General features: G+C 31.4%; 15 non-coding genes across 15 annotated transcripts; all 15 read left to right on the top strand.

Moving 5' to 3' along the window:
- The first annotated feature begins 69 nt into the window (after positions 1-69).
- Positions 70-143, top strand: TRNAT-AGU (transfer RNA threonine (anticodon AGU)). The gene has a single exon. It is a non-coding gene; the product is annotated as a tRNA-Thr (tRNA).
- Positions 144-582: 439 nt separating this feature from the next.
- Positions 583-655, top strand: TRNAT-CGU (transfer RNA threonine (anticodon CGU)). Its single transcript has one exon. It is a non-coding gene; the product is annotated as a tRNA-Thr (tRNA).
- A 434-nt stretch (positions 656-1,089) lies between these two features.
- On the top strand, positions 1,090-1,163 carry TRNAT-AGU (transfer RNA threonine (anticodon AGU)). The gene has a single exon. It is a non-coding gene; the product is annotated as a tRNA-Thr (tRNA).
- Positions 1,164-2,108: 945 nt separating this feature from the next.
- Positions 2,109-2,182, top strand: TRNAT-AGU (transfer RNA threonine (anticodon AGU)). The gene has a single exon. It is a non-coding gene; the product is annotated as a tRNA-Thr (tRNA).
- Positions 2,183-2,621: 439 nt separating this feature from the next.
- Positions 2,622-2,694, top strand: TRNAT-CGU (transfer RNA threonine (anticodon CGU)). Its single transcript has one exon. It is a non-coding gene; the product is annotated as a tRNA-Thr (tRNA).
- Positions 2,695-3,128: 434 nt separating this feature from the next.
- On the top strand, positions 3,129-3,202 carry TRNAT-AGU (transfer RNA threonine (anticodon AGU)). The gene has a single exon. It is a non-coding gene; the product is annotated as a tRNA-Thr (tRNA).
- A 439-nt stretch (positions 3,203-3,641) lies between these two features.
- On the top strand, positions 3,642-3,714 carry TRNAT-CGU (transfer RNA threonine (anticodon CGU)). The gene has a single exon. It is a non-coding gene; the product is annotated as a tRNA-Thr (tRNA).
- A 434-nt stretch (positions 3,715-4,148) lies between these two features.
- TRNAT-AGU (transfer RNA threonine (anticodon AGU)) lies at positions 4,149-4,222 on the top strand. The gene has a single exon. It is a non-coding gene; the product is annotated as a tRNA-Thr (tRNA).
- Positions 4,223-5,167: 945 nt separating this feature from the next.
- TRNAT-AGU (transfer RNA threonine (anticodon AGU)) lies at positions 5,168-5,241 on the top strand. The gene has a single exon. It is a non-coding gene; the product is annotated as a tRNA-Thr (tRNA).
- Positions 5,242-5,680: 439 nt separating this feature from the next.
- Positions 5,681-5,753, top strand: TRNAT-CGU (transfer RNA threonine (anticodon CGU)). The gene has a single exon. It is a non-coding gene; the product is annotated as a tRNA-Thr (tRNA).
- A 434-nt stretch (positions 5,754-6,187) lies between these two features.
- Positions 6,188-6,261, top strand: TRNAT-AGU (transfer RNA threonine (anticodon AGU)). Its single transcript has one exon. It is a non-coding gene; the product is annotated as a tRNA-Thr (tRNA).
- Positions 6,262-6,700: 439 nt separating this feature from the next.
- TRNAT-CGU (transfer RNA threonine (anticodon CGU)) lies at positions 6,701-6,773 on the top strand. The gene has a single exon. It is a non-coding gene; the product is annotated as a tRNA-Thr (tRNA).
- A 1,453-nt stretch (positions 6,774-8,226) lies between these two features.
- On the top strand, positions 8,227-8,300 carry TRNAT-AGU (transfer RNA threonine (anticodon AGU)). Its single transcript has one exon. It is a non-coding gene; the product is annotated as a tRNA-Thr (tRNA).
- Positions 8,301-8,739: 439 nt separating this feature from the next.
- Positions 8,740-8,812, top strand: TRNAT-CGU (transfer RNA threonine (anticodon CGU)). Its single transcript has one exon. It is a non-coding gene; the product is annotated as a tRNA-Thr (tRNA).
- A 5,024-nt stretch (positions 8,813-13,836) lies between these two features.
- On the top strand, positions 13,837-13,909 carry TRNAT-CGU (transfer RNA threonine (anticodon CGU)). Its single transcript has one exon. It is a non-coding gene; the product is annotated as a tRNA-Thr (tRNA).
- The last annotated feature ends 518 nt before the right edge of the window (positions 13,910-14,427 follow it).

The raw sequence follows: 14,427 nt of genomic DNA, 5'->3' as shown, positions 1-14,427 counted from the left end.
TGAAAGTGAAAAACTCAGGTTTCTCTTGAACACCATATGGCAAACTGTTCCTTAAAGCATTTTCAAGAGGGTGCTGTAGCTTAGCTGGTTAAAGCGCCTGTCTAGTAAACAGGAGATCCTGAGTTCAAATCTCAGCAGTGCCTTGCTTTCCTCATTCTTAAATAAAAAATTATTTTCATTAAGTCGTCCTGCGATTCAATTCAATTAGAAAAGTCTGATTTATCTTTCGGTTGAACTGATCATCTTAAACCTAATAAAAACTGAAAGTGTTTTCAATATTATAGTAACAATACTGTGATTGCAAAAATCAAAAAAGTATTTCAATGAGCAAGAGGCAGATGAAATATAACCCTAGATTTGAGCAATATTGATGAATATATGTAAAACACTTATTTATGAACTAATCAAAATATGGGATTGAGTTTAAAATGTGTTCTTTTGTAATACAACATAGCTATTCTTGTTTACAGATTAGGGATCCTTGCTTGTTTAACATTAGAATACTTATTAAGTCAATTTAACACAGGCACAGAATTTGATCACCAATACTAAATTAATGATCCCTTCTGTATCACTAAAATAGGTGCTGGGGCTAAGTGGTTAAAGCGCCTGTCTCGTAAACAGGAAATCCTGAGTTCAAATCTCAGCAGCACCTTAATATTGCTCCTTACATGTAAAAATAATTTTCATCACGCAAATGTTTAATACATTTTAAAAAGAAAAGTGTTGTTCTGTGAACATTAGAATGGGTCATCTTAAATTGAAAAACAATAAAACGTGGTATTGTGAAGATTTTCAAAGTAATGCTTTGAATGAAAAAGGGAAAAAAGAGTGACAAAGAGCAAAATAGAAATAAAAAATCATTCTAGAGTTGAATTCAAGTAATGCATTCTTAAAGAAGGCATGATTAAAACATTTATGAACAAGATAAGCAATATATCAATGAGGTGTGTATGAATAGGATCAGTATCCTCGTCTAAAGTAGTTGAGTAGAGCGTTTTCTGAACTGAGAAATGAATATGAAAGTGAAAAACTCAGGATTCTCTTGAACACCATATGGCAAACTGTTCCATAAAGCATTTTCAAGAGGGTGCTGTGGCTTAGCTGGTTAAAGCGCCTGTCTAGTAAACAGGAGATCCTGAGATCAAATCTCAGCAGTACCTTTCTTTCCTCATTCTTAAATAAAAAACTATTTTCATTAAGTCGTCCTGCGATTCAATTCAATTAGAAAAGTTCGATTTATCTTTTGGTTGAACAGATCATCTTAAACCTAATAAAAACTGAAAGTGTTTTCAATATTATAGTAACAATACTGTGATTGCAAAATCAAAAAGGTATTTCAATGAGCAAGAGGCAGATGAAATATAACCCTAGATTTGAGCAATATTGATGAATATATGTAAAACTCTTATTTATGAACTATTCAAAATATGGGATTGAGTTTAAAATGTGTTCTTTTGTAATACAACATAGCTATTCTTGTTTACAGATTAGGAATCCTTGCTTGTTTAACATTAGAATACATATTAAGACACTTTAACACAGGCACAGTATTTGATCACCAATACTAATTTAATGATCCCTTCTGCATAACTAAACTAGGTGCTATGGCAAAGTGGTTAAAGTGCTTGTCTCGCAAACAGGAAATCCTGAGTTCAAATCTCAGCAGCACCTTATTATTGGTCCTTACATGTAAACATAATTTTCATCACGCAAATGTTTAATACATTTTAAAAAGAAAAGTGTTGTTCTGTGAACATTAGAATGGGTCATCTTAAATTGAAAAACAAAAAAACGTGGTATTGTGAAGATTTTCAAAGTAATGCTTTGAATGAAAAAGGGAAAAAAAAGTGACAAAGAGCAAAATAGAGATAAAAAATCATTCTAGAGTTGAATTCAAGTAATGCATTCTTAAAGAAGGCATAATTAAAACATTTATGAACAGGATAAGCAATATATCAATGAGGTGTTTATGAATAGGATCAGTATCCTCGTCTAAACTATTTGAGTAGTGCGTTTTCTGAACTGAGAAATGATTATGAAAGTGAAAAACTCAGGATTCTCTTGAACACCATATGGCAAACTGTTCCTTAAAGCATTTTCAAGAGGGTGCTGTGGCTTAGCTGGTTAAAGCGCCTGTCTAGTAAACAGGAGATCCTGAGATCAAATCTCAGCAGTACCTTTCTTTCCTCATTCTTAAATAAAAAACTATTTTCATTAAGTCGTCCTGCGATTCAATTCAATTAGAAAAGTTCAATTTATCTTTTGGTTGAACAGATCATCTTAAACCTAATAAAAACTGAAAGTGTTTTCAATATTATAGTAACAATACTGTGATTGCAAAAATCAAAAAGGTATTTCAATGAGCAAGAAGCAGATGAAATATAACCCTAAATTTGAGCAATATTGATGAATATATGTAAAACACTTATTTATGAACTATTCAAAATATGGGATTGAGTTTAAAATGTGTTATTTTGTAATACAACATAGCTATTCTTGTTTACAGATTAGAAATCCTTGCTTGTTTAACATTAAAATACATATTAAGACACTTTAACACAGGCACAGAATTTGATCACCAATACTAAATTAACGATCCCTTCTGTATCACTAAAATAGGTGCTGTGACTAAGTGGTTAAAGCGCCTGTCTCGTAAACAGGAAATCCTGAGTTCAAATCTCAGCAGCACCTTATTATTGGTCCTTACATGTAAAAATAATTTTCATCACGCAAATGTTTAATACATTTTAAAAAGAAAAGTGTTGTTCTGTGAACATTAGAATGGGTCATCTTAAATTGAAAAACAAAAAAACGTGGTATTGTGAAGATTTTCAAAGTAATGCTTTGAATGAAAAAGGGAAAAAAGAGTGACAAAGAGCAAAATAGAGATAAAAAATCATTCTAGAGTTGAATTCAATTAATGCATTCTTAAAGAAGGCATAATTAAAACATTTATGAACAGGATAAGCAATATATCAATGAGGTGTTTATGAATAGGATCAGTATCCTCGTCTAAACTATTTGAGTAGTGCGTTTTCTGAACTGAGAAATGATTATGAAAGTGTAAAACTCAGGTTTCTCTTGAACACCATATGGCAAACTGTTCCTTAAAGCATTTTCAAGAGGGTGCTGTGGCTTAGCTGGTTAAAGCGCCTGTCTAGTAAACAGGAGATCCTGAGTTCAAATCTCAGCAGTGCCTTGCTTTCCTCATTCTTAAATAAAAAATTATTTTCATTAAGTCGTCCTGCGATTCAATTCAATTAGAAAAGTCTGATTTATCTTTCGGTTGAACAGATCATCTTAAACCTAATAAAAACTGAAAGTGTTTTCAATATTATAGTAACAATACTGTGATTGCAAAAATCAAAAAGGTATTTCAATGAGCAAGAGGCAGATGAAATATAACCCTAGATTTGAGCAATATTGATGAATATATGTAAAACACTTATTTATGAACTAATCAAAATATGGGATTGAGTTTAAAATGTGTTCTTTTGTAATACAACATAGCTATTCTTGTTTACAGATTAGGGATCCTTGCTTGTTTAACATTAGAATACTTATTAAGTCAATTTAACACAGGCACAGAATTTGATCACCAATACTAAATTAATGATCCCTTCTGTATCACTAAAATAGGTGCTGGGGCTAAGTGGTTAAAGCGCCTGTCTCGTAAACAGGAAATCCTGAGTTCAAATCTCAGCAGCACCTTAATATTGCTCCTTACATGTAAAAATAATTTTCATCACGCAAATGTTTAATACATTTTAAAAAGAAAAGTGTTGTTCTGTGAACATTAGAATGGGTCATCTTAAATTGAAAAACAATAAAACGTGGTATTGTGAAGATTTTCAAAGTAATGCTTTGAATGAAAAAGGGAAAAAAGAGTGACAAAGAGCAAAATAGAAATAAAAAATCATTCTAGAGTTGAATTCAAGTAATGCATTCTTAAAGAAGGCATGATTAAAACATTTATGAACAAGATAAGCAATATATCAATGAGGTGTGTATGAATAGGATCAGTATCCTCGTCTAAAGTAGTTGAGTAGAGCGTTTTCTGAACTGAGAAATGAATATGAAAGTGAAAAACTCAGGATTCTCTTGAACACCATATGGCAAACTGTTCCATAAAGCATTTTCAAGAGGGTGCTGTGGCTTAGCTGGTTAAAGCGCCTGTCTAGTAAACAGGAGATCCTGAGATCAAATCTCAGCAGTACCTTTCTTTCCTCATTCTTAAATAAAAAACTATTTTCATTAAGTCGTCCTGCGATTCAATTCAATTAGAAAAGTTCGATTTATCTTTTGGTTGAACAGATCATCTTAAACCTAATAAAAACTGAAAGTGTTTTCAATATTATAGTAACAATACTGTGATTGCAAAATCAAAAAGGTATTTCAATGAGCAAGAGGCAGATGAAATATAACCCTAGATTTGAGCAATATTGATGAATATATGTAAAACTCTTATTTATGAACTATTCAAAATATGGGATTGAGTTTAAAATGTGTTCTTTTGTAATACAACATAGCTATTCTTGTTTACAGATTAGGAATCCTTGCTTGTTTAACATTAGAATACATATTAAGACACTTTAACACAGGCACAGTATTTGATCACCAATACTAATTTAATGATCCCTTCTGCATAACTAAACTAGGTGCTATGGCAAAGTGGTTAAAGTGCTTGTCTCGCAAACAGGAAATCCTGAGTTCAAATCTCAGCAGCACCTTATTATTGGTCCTTACATGTAAACATAATTTTCATCACGCAAATGTTTAATACATTTTAAAAAGAAAAGTGTTGTTCTGTGAACATTAGAATGGGTCATCTTAAATTGAAAAACAAAAAAACGTGGTATTGTGAAGATTTTCAAAGTAATGCTTTGAATGAAAAAGGGAAAAAAAAGTGACAAAGAGCAAAATAGAGATAAAAAATCATTCTAGAGTTGAATTCAAGTAATGCATTCTTAAAGAAGGCATAATTAAAACATTTATGAACAGGATAAGCAATATATCAATGAGGTGTTTATGAATAGGATCAGTATCCTCGTCTAAACTATTTGAGTAGTGCGTTTTCTGAACTGAGAAATGATTATGAAAGTGAAAAACTCAGGATTCTCTTGAACACCATATGGCAAACTGTTCCTTAAAGCATTTTCAAGAGGGTGCTGTGGCTTAGCTGGTTAAAGCGCCTGTCTAGTAAACAGGAGATCCTGAGATCAAATCTCAGCAGTACCTTTCTTTCCTCATTCTTAAATAAAAAACTATTTTCATTAAGTCGTCCTGCGATTCAATTCAATTAGAAAAGTTCGATTTATCTTTTGGTTGAACAGATCATCTTAAACCTAATAAAAACTGAAAGTGTTTTCAATATTATAGTAACAATACTGTGATTGCAAAAATCAAAAAGGTATTTCAATGAGCAAGAAGCAGATGAAATATAACCCTAAATTTGAGCAATATTGATGAATATATGTAAAACACTTATTTATGAACTATTCAAAATATGGGATTGAGTTTAAAATGTGTTATTTTGTAATACAACATAGCTATTCTTGTTTACAGATTAGAAATCCTTGCTTGTTTAACATTAAAATACATATTAAGACACTTTAACACAGGCACAGAATTTGATCACCAATACTAAATTAACGATCCCTTCTGTATCACTAAAATAGGTGCTGTGACTAAGTGGTTAAAGCGCCTGTCTCGTAAACAGGAAATCCTGAGTTCAAATCTCAGCAGCACCTTATTATTGGTCCTTACATGTAAAAATAATTTTCATCACGCAAATGTTTAATACATTTTAAAAAGAAAAGTGTTGTTCTGTGAACATTAGAATGGGTCATCTTAAATTGAAAAACAAAAAAACGTGGTATTGTGAAGATTTTCAAAGTAATGCTTTGAATGAAAAAGGGAAAAAAGAGTGACAAAGAGCAAAATAGAGATAAAAAATCATTCTAGAGTTGAATTCAATTAATGCATTCTTAAAGAAGGCATAATTAAAACATTTATGAACAGGATAAGCAATATATCAATGAGGTGTTTATGAATAGGATCAGTATCCTCGTCTAAACTATTTGAGTAGTGCGTTTTCTGAACTGAGAAATGATTATGAAAGTGTAAAACTCAGGTTTCTCTTGAACACCATATGGCAAACTGTTCCTTAAAGCATTTTCAAGAGGGTGCTGTGGCTTAGCTGGTTAAAGCGCCTGTCTAGTAAACAGGAGATCCTGAGTTCAAATCTCAGCAGTGCCTTGCTTTCCTCATTCTTAAATAAAAAATTATTTTCATTAAGTCGTCCTGCGATTCAATTCAATTAGAAAAGTCTGATTTATCTTTCGGTTGAACAGATCATCTTAAACCTAATAAAAACTGAAAGTGTTTTCAATATTATAGTAACAATACTGTGATTGCAAAAATCAAAAAGGTATTTCAATGAGCAAGAGGCAGATGAAATATAACCCTAGATTTGAGCAATATTGATGAATATATGTAAAACACTTATTTATGAACTAATCAAAATATGGGATTGAGTTTAAAATGTGTTCTTTTGTAATACAACATAGCTATTCTTGTTTACAGATTAGGGATCCTTGCTTGTTTAACATTAGAATACGTATTAAGACAATTTAACACAGGCACAGAATTTGATCACCAATACTAAATTAATGATCCCTTCTGTATCACTAAAATAGGTGCTGTGGCTAAGTGGTTAAAGCCCCTGTCTCGTAAACAGGAAATCCTGAGTTCAAATCTCAGCAGCACCTTAATATTGCTCCTTACATGTAAAAATAATTTTCATCACGCAAATGTTTAATACATTTTAAAAAGAAAAGTGTTGTTCTGTGAAAATTAGAATGGGTCATCTTAAATTGAAAAACAAAAAAACGTGGTATTGTGAAGATTTTCAAAGTAATGCTTTGAATGAAAAAGGGAAAAAAGAGTGACAAAGAGCAAAATAGAGATAAAAAATCATTCTAGAGTTGAATTCAAGTAATGCATTCTTAAAGAAGGCATGATTAAAACATTTATGAACAAGAAAAGCAATATATCAATGAGGTGTGTATGAATAGGATCAGTATCCTCGTCTAAAGTAGTTGAGTAGAGCGTTTTCTGAACTGAGAAATGATTATGAAAGTGAAAAACTCAGGATTCTCTTGAACACCATATGGCAAACTGTTCCTTAAAGCATTTTCAAGAGGGTGCTGTGGCTTAGCTGGTTAAAGCGCCTGTCTAGTAAACAGGAGATCCTGAGTTCAAATCTCAGCAGTCCCTTGCTCTCCTCATTCTTAAATAAAAAACTATTTTCATTAATTCGTCCTGCGATTCAATTAAATTAGAAAAGTCTGATTTATCTTTCGGTTGAACAGATCATCTTAAACCTAATAAAAACTGAAAGTGTTTTCAATATTATAGTAACAATACTGTGATTGCAAAATCAAAAAGGTATTTCAATGAGGAAGAGGCAGATGAAATATAACCCTAGATTTGAGCAATATTGATGAATATATGTAAAACTCTTATTTATGAACTATTCAAAATATGGGATTGAGTTTAAAATGTGTTCTTTTGTAATACAACATAGCTATTCTTGTTTACAGATTAGGAATCCTTGCTTGTTTAACATTAGAATACATATTAAGACACTTTAACATAGGCACAGTATTTGATCACCAATACTAAATTAATGATCCCTTCTGCATAACTAAACTAGGTGCTTTGGCAAAGTGGTTAAAGTGCCTGTCTCGCAAACAGGAAATCCTGAGTTCAAATCTCAGCAGCACCTTATTATTGGTCCTTACATGTAAAAATAATTTTCATCACGCAAATGTTTAATACATTTTAAAAAGAAAAGTGTTGTTCTGTGAACATTAGAATGGGTCATCTTAAATTGAAAAACAAAAAAACGTGGTATTGTGAAGATTTTCAAAGTAATGCTTTGAATGAAAAAGGGAAAAAAAAGTGACAAAGAGCAAAATAGAGATAAAAAATCATTCTAGAGTTGAATTCAAGTAATGCATTCTTAAAGAAGGCATAATTAAAACATTTATGAATAGGATAAGCAATATATCAATGAGGTGTTTATGAATAGGATCAGTATCCTCATCTAAACTATTTGAGTAGTGCGTTTTCTGAACTGAGAAATGATTATGAAAGTGAAAAACTCAGGATTCTCTTGAACACCATATGGCAAACTGTTCCTTAAAGCATTTTCAAGAGGGTGCTGTGGCTTAGCTGGTTAAAGCGCCTGTCTAGTAAACAGGAGATCCTGAGATCAAATCTCAGCAGTACCTTTCTTTCCTCATTCTTAAATAAAAAACTATTTTCATTAAGTCGTCCTGCGATTCAATTCAATTAGAAAAGTTCGATTTATCTTTTGGTTGAACAGATCATCTTAAACCTAATAAAAACTGAAAGTGTTTTCAATATTATAGTAACAATACTGTGATTGCAAAAATCAAAAAGGTATTTCAATGAGCAAGAAGCAGATGAAATATAACCCTAGATTTGAGCAATATTGATGAATATATGTAAAACACTTATTTATGAACTATTCAAAATATGGGATTGAGTTTAAAATGTGTTATTTTGTAATACAACATAGCTATTCTTGTTTACAGATTAGGAATCCTTGCTTGTTTAACATTAAAATACATATTAAGACACTTTAACACAGGCACAGAATTTGATCACCAATACTAAATTAACGATCCCTACTGTATCACTAAAATAGGTGCTGTGACTAAGTGGTTAAAGCGCCTGTCTCGTAAACAGGAAATCCTGAGTTCAAATCTCAGCAGCACCTTATTATTGGTCCTTACATGTAAAAATAATTTTCATCACGCAAATGTTTAATACATTTTAAAAAGAAAAGTGTTGTTCTGTGAACATTAGAATGGGTCATCTTAAATTGAAAAACAAAAAAACGTGGTATTGTGAAGATTTTCAAAGTAATGCTTTGAATGAAAAAGGGAAAAAAGAGTGACAAAGAGCAAAATAGAGATAAAAAATCATTCTAGAGTTGAATTCAATTAATGCATTCTTAAAGAAGGCATAATTAAAACATTTATGAACAGGATAAGCAATATATCAATGAGGTGTTTATGAATAGGATCAGTATCCTCGTCTAAACTATTTGAGTAGTGCGTTTTCTGAACTGAGAAATGATTATGAAAGTGTAAAACTCAGGTTTCTCTTGAACACCATATGGCAAACTGTTCCTTAAAGCATTTTCAAGAGGGTGCTGTGGCTTAGCTGGTTAAAGCGCCTGTCTAGTAAACAGGAGATCCTGAGTTCAAATCTCAGCAGTCCCTTGCTTTCCTCATTCTTAAATAAAAAACTATTTTCATTAAGTAGTCCTGCGATTCAATTCAATTAGAAAAGTCTGATTTATCTTTCGGTTGTACAGATCATCTTAAACCTAATAATAACTGAAAGTGTTTTCAATATTATAGTAACAATACTGTGATTGCAAAAATCAAAAAGGTATTTCAATGAGCAAGAGGCAGATGAAATATAACCCTAGATTTGAGCAATATTGATGAATATATGTAAAACACTTATTTATGAACTATTCAAAATATCGGATTGAGTTTAAAATGTGTTCTTTTTTAATACAACATAGCTATTCTTGTTTACAGATTAGGAATCCTTGCTTGTTTAACATTAGAATACTTATTAAGACACTTTAACACAGGCACAGAATTTGATCACCAATACTAAATTAATGATCCCTTCTGTATCACTAAAATAGGTGCTGTGGCTAAGTGGTTAAAGCGCCTGTCTTGTAACCAGGAAATCCTGAGTTCAAATCTCAGTAGCACCTTATTATTGGTCCTTACATGTAAAAATAATTTTCATCACGCAAATGTTTAATACATTTTAAAAAGAAAAGTGTTGTTCTGTGAACATTAGAATGGGTCATCTTAAATTGAAAAACAAAAAAACGTGGTATTGTGAAGATTTTCAAAGTAATGCTTTGAATGAAAAAGGGAAAAAAGAGTGACAAAGAGCAAAATAGAGATGAAAAATCATTCTAGAGTTGAAATCAAGTAATGCATTCTTAAAGAAGGCATAATTAAAACATTTATGAACAGGATAAGCAATATATCAATGAGGTGTTTATCAATAGGATCAGTATCCTCGTCTAAAGTAGTTGAGTAGAGCGTTTTCTGAACTGAGAATGGATTATGAAAGTGAAAAACTCAGTATTCTCTTGAACACCATATGGCAAACTGTTCCTTAAAGAATTTTCAAGAGGGTGCTGTGGCTTAGCTGGTTAAAGCGCCTGTCTAGTAAATAGAAGATCCTGAGTTCAAATCTCAGCATTGCCTTGCTTTCCTCATTCTTAAATAAAAAACTATTTTCATTAATTCGTCCTGCGATTCAATTAAATTAGAAAAGTCTGATTTATTTTTCGGTTGAACAGATCATCTTAAACCTAATAAAAACTGAAAGTGTTTTCAATATTATAGTAACAATACTGTGATTGCAAAAATCAAAAAGGTATTTCAATGAGCAAGAGGCAGATGAAATATAACCCTAGATTTGAGCAATATTGATGAATATATGTAAAACACTTATTTATGAACTATTCAAAATATGGGATTGAGTTTAAAATATGTTCTTTTTTAATACAACATAGCTATTCTTGTTTACAGATTAGGAATCCTTGCTTGTTTAACATTAGAATACTTATTAAGACACTTTAACACAGGCACAGAATTTGATCACCAATACTAAATTAATGATCCCTTCTGTTTCACTAAAATAGGTGCTGTGGCTAAGTGGTTAAAGCGCCTGTCTCGTAACCAGGAAATCCTGAGTTCAAATTTCAGCAGCACCTTATTATTGGTCCTTACATGTAAAAATAATTTTCATCACGCAAATGTTTAATACATTTTAAAAAGAAAAGTGTTGTTCTGTGAACATTAGAATGGGTCATCTTAAATTGAAAAACAAAAAAACGTGGTATTGTGAAGATTTTCAAAGTAATGCTTTGAATGAAAAACGGAAAAAAAAGTGACAAAGAGCAAAATAGAGATAAAAAATCATTCTAGAGTTGAATTCAAGTAATGCATTCTTAAAGAAGGCATAATTAAACATTTATGAACAGGATAAGCAATATATCAATGAGGTGTTTATGAATAGGATCAGTATCCTCGTCTAAACTATTTGAGTAGTGCGTTTTCTGAACTGAGAAATGATTATGAAAGTGAAAAACTCAGGATTCTCTTGAACACCATATGGCAAACTGTTCCTTAAAGCATTTTCAAGAGGGTGCTGTGGCTTAGCTGGTTAAAGCGCCTGTCTAGTAAACAGGAGATCCTGAGATCAAATCTCAGCAGTATCTTTCTTTCCTCATTCTTAAATAAAAAATTATTTTCATTAAGTAGTCCTGCGATTCAATTCAATTAGAAAAGTCTGATTTATCTTTCGGTTGTACAGATCATCTTAAACCTAATAATAACTGAAAGTGTTTTCAATATTATAGTAACAATACTGTGATTGCAAAAATCAAAAAGGTATTTCAATGAGCAAGAGGCAGATGAAATATAACCCTAGATTTGAGCAATATTGATGAATATATGTAAAACACTTATTTATGAACTATTCAAAATATCGGATTGAGTTTAAAATGTGTTTTTTTTTAATACAACATAGCTATTCTTGTTTACAGATTAGGAATCCTTGCTTGTTTAACATTAGAATACTTATTAAGACACTTTAACACAGGCACAGAATTTGATCACCAATACTAAATTAATGATCCCTTCTGTATCACTAAAATAGGTGCTGTGGCTAAGTGGTTAAAGCGCCTGTCTTGTAACCAGGAAATCCTGAGTTCAAATCTCAGCAGCACCTTATTATTGGTCCTTACATGTAAAAATAATTTTCATCACGCAAATGTTTAATACATTTTAAAAAGAAAAGTGTTGTTCTGTGAACATTAGAATGGGTCATCTTAAATTGAAAAACAAAAAAACGTGGTATTGTGAAGATTTTCAAAGTAATGCTTTGAATGAAAAAGGGAAAAAAGAGTGACAAAGAGCAAAATAGAGATGAAAAATCATTCTAGAGTTGAATTCAAGTAATGCATTCTTAAAGAAGGCATAATTAAAACATTTATGAACAGGATAAGCAATATATCAATGAGGTGTTTATGAATAGGATCAGTATCCTCGTCTAAACTATTTGAGTAGTGCGTTTTCTGAACTGAGAAAGGATTATGAAAGTGAAAAACTCAGTATTCTCTTGAACACCATATGGCAAACTGTTCCTTAAAGCATTTTCAAGAGGGTGCTGTGGCTTAGCTGGTTAAAGCGCCTGTCTAGTAAATAGAAGATCCTGAGTTCAAATCTCAGCATTGCCTTGCTTTCCTCATTCTTAAATAAAAAACTATTTTCATTAATTCGTCCTGCGATTCAATTAAATTAGAAAAGTCTGATTTATTTTTCGGTTGAACAGATCATCTTAAACCTAATAAAAACTGAAAGTGTTTTCAAAATTATAGTAACAATACTGTGATTGCAAAAATCAAAAAGGTATTTCAATGAGCAAGAGGCAGATGAAATATAACCCTAGATTTGAGCAATATTGATGAATATATGTAAAACACTTATTTATGAACTATTCAAAATATGGGATTGAGTTTAAAATGTGTTCTTTTTTAATACAACATAGCTATTCTTGTTTACAGATTAGGAATCCTTGCTTGTTTAACATTAGAATACTTATTAAGACACTTTAACACAGGCACAGAATTTGATCACCAATACTAAATTAATGATCCCTTCTGTTTCACTAAAATAGGTGCTGTGGCTAAGTGGTTAAAGCGCCTGTCTCGTAACCAGGAAATCCTGAGTTCAAATTTCAGCAGCACCTTATTATTGGTCCTTACATGTAAAAATAATTTTCATCACGCAAATGTTTAATACATTTTAAAAAGAAAAGTGTTGTTCTGTGAACATTAGAATGGGTCATCTTAAATTGAAAAACAAAAAAACATGCTATTGTGAAGATTTTCAAAGTAATGCTGTGAATGAAAAAGGGAAAAAAGAGTGACAAAGAGCAAAATAGAGATAAAAAATCATTCTAGAGTTGAATTCAAGTAATGCATTCTTAAAGAAGGCATAATTAAAACATTTATGAACAGGATAAGCAATATATCAATGAGGTGTTTATGAATAGGATCAGTATCCTCGTCTAAACTATTTGAGTAGTGCGTTTTCTGAACTGAGAAATGATTATGAAAGTGAAAAACTCAGGTTTCTCTTGAACACCATATGGCAAACTGTTCCTTAAAGCATTTTCAAGAGGGTGCTGTGGCTTAGCTGGTTAAAGCGCCTGTCTAGTAAACAGGAGATCCTGAGTTAAATCTCAGCAGTGCCTTGCTTTCCTCATTCTTATATAAAAAACTATTTTCATTAAGTCGTCCTGCGATTCAATTCAATTAGAAAAGTCTGATTTATCTTTCGGTTGAACAGATCATCTTAAACCTAATAAAAACTGAAAGTGTTTTCAATATTATAGTAACAATACTGTGATTGCAAAATCAAAAAGGTATTTCAATGAGCAAGAGGCAGATGAAATATAACCCTAGATTTGAGCAATATTGATGAATATCTGTAAAACACTTATTTATGAACTATTCAAGATATGGGATTGAGTTTAAAATGTGTTCTTTTTTAATACAACATAGCTATTCTTGTTTACAGATTAGGAATCCTTGCTTGTTTAACATTAGAATACATATTAAGACACTTTAACACAGGCACAGAATTTGATCACCAATACTAAATTAATGATCCCTTCTATATCCCTAAAGTAGGTGCTGTGGCTAAGTGGTTAAAGCGCCTGTCTCGTAAACAGGAAATCCTGAGTTCAAATCTCAGCAGTGCCTTGCTTTCCTCATTCTTAAATAAAAAATAATTTTCATTAAGTCGTCCTGCGATTCAATTCAATTAGAAAAGTCTGATTTATCTTTCGGTTGAACAGATCATCTTAAACCTAATAAAAACTGAAAGTGTTTTCAATATTATAGTAACAATACTGTGAATGCAAAATCAAAAAGGTATTTCAATGAGCAAGAGGCAGATTAAATATAACCATAGATTTGAGCAATATTGATGAATATATGTAAAACACTTATTTATGAACTATTCAAAATATGGGATTGAGTTTAAAATGTGTTCTTTTTTAATAAAACATAGCTATTCTTGTTTACAGATTAGGAATCCTTGCTTGTTTAACATTAGAATACATATTAAGACACTTTAACACAGGCACAGAATTTGATCACCAATACTAAATTAATGATCCTTTCTATATCGCTAAAGTAGGTGCTCTGGCTAAGTCGTTAAAGTGCCTGTCTCATAAACAGGAAATCCTGAGTTCAAATCTCAGCAGCACCTTATTATT

This window comes from Triturus cristatus, chromosome 8, assembly GCF_964204655.1.
Source record: "Triturus cristatus chromosome 8, aTriCri1.1, whole genome shotgun sequence".
NCBI classification, from domain to species: Eukaryota; Metazoa; Chordata; class Amphibia; order Caudata; family Salamandridae; genus Triturus; species Triturus cristatus.
This window is presented reverse-complemented; position numbering and strand designations above follow the sequence as displayed.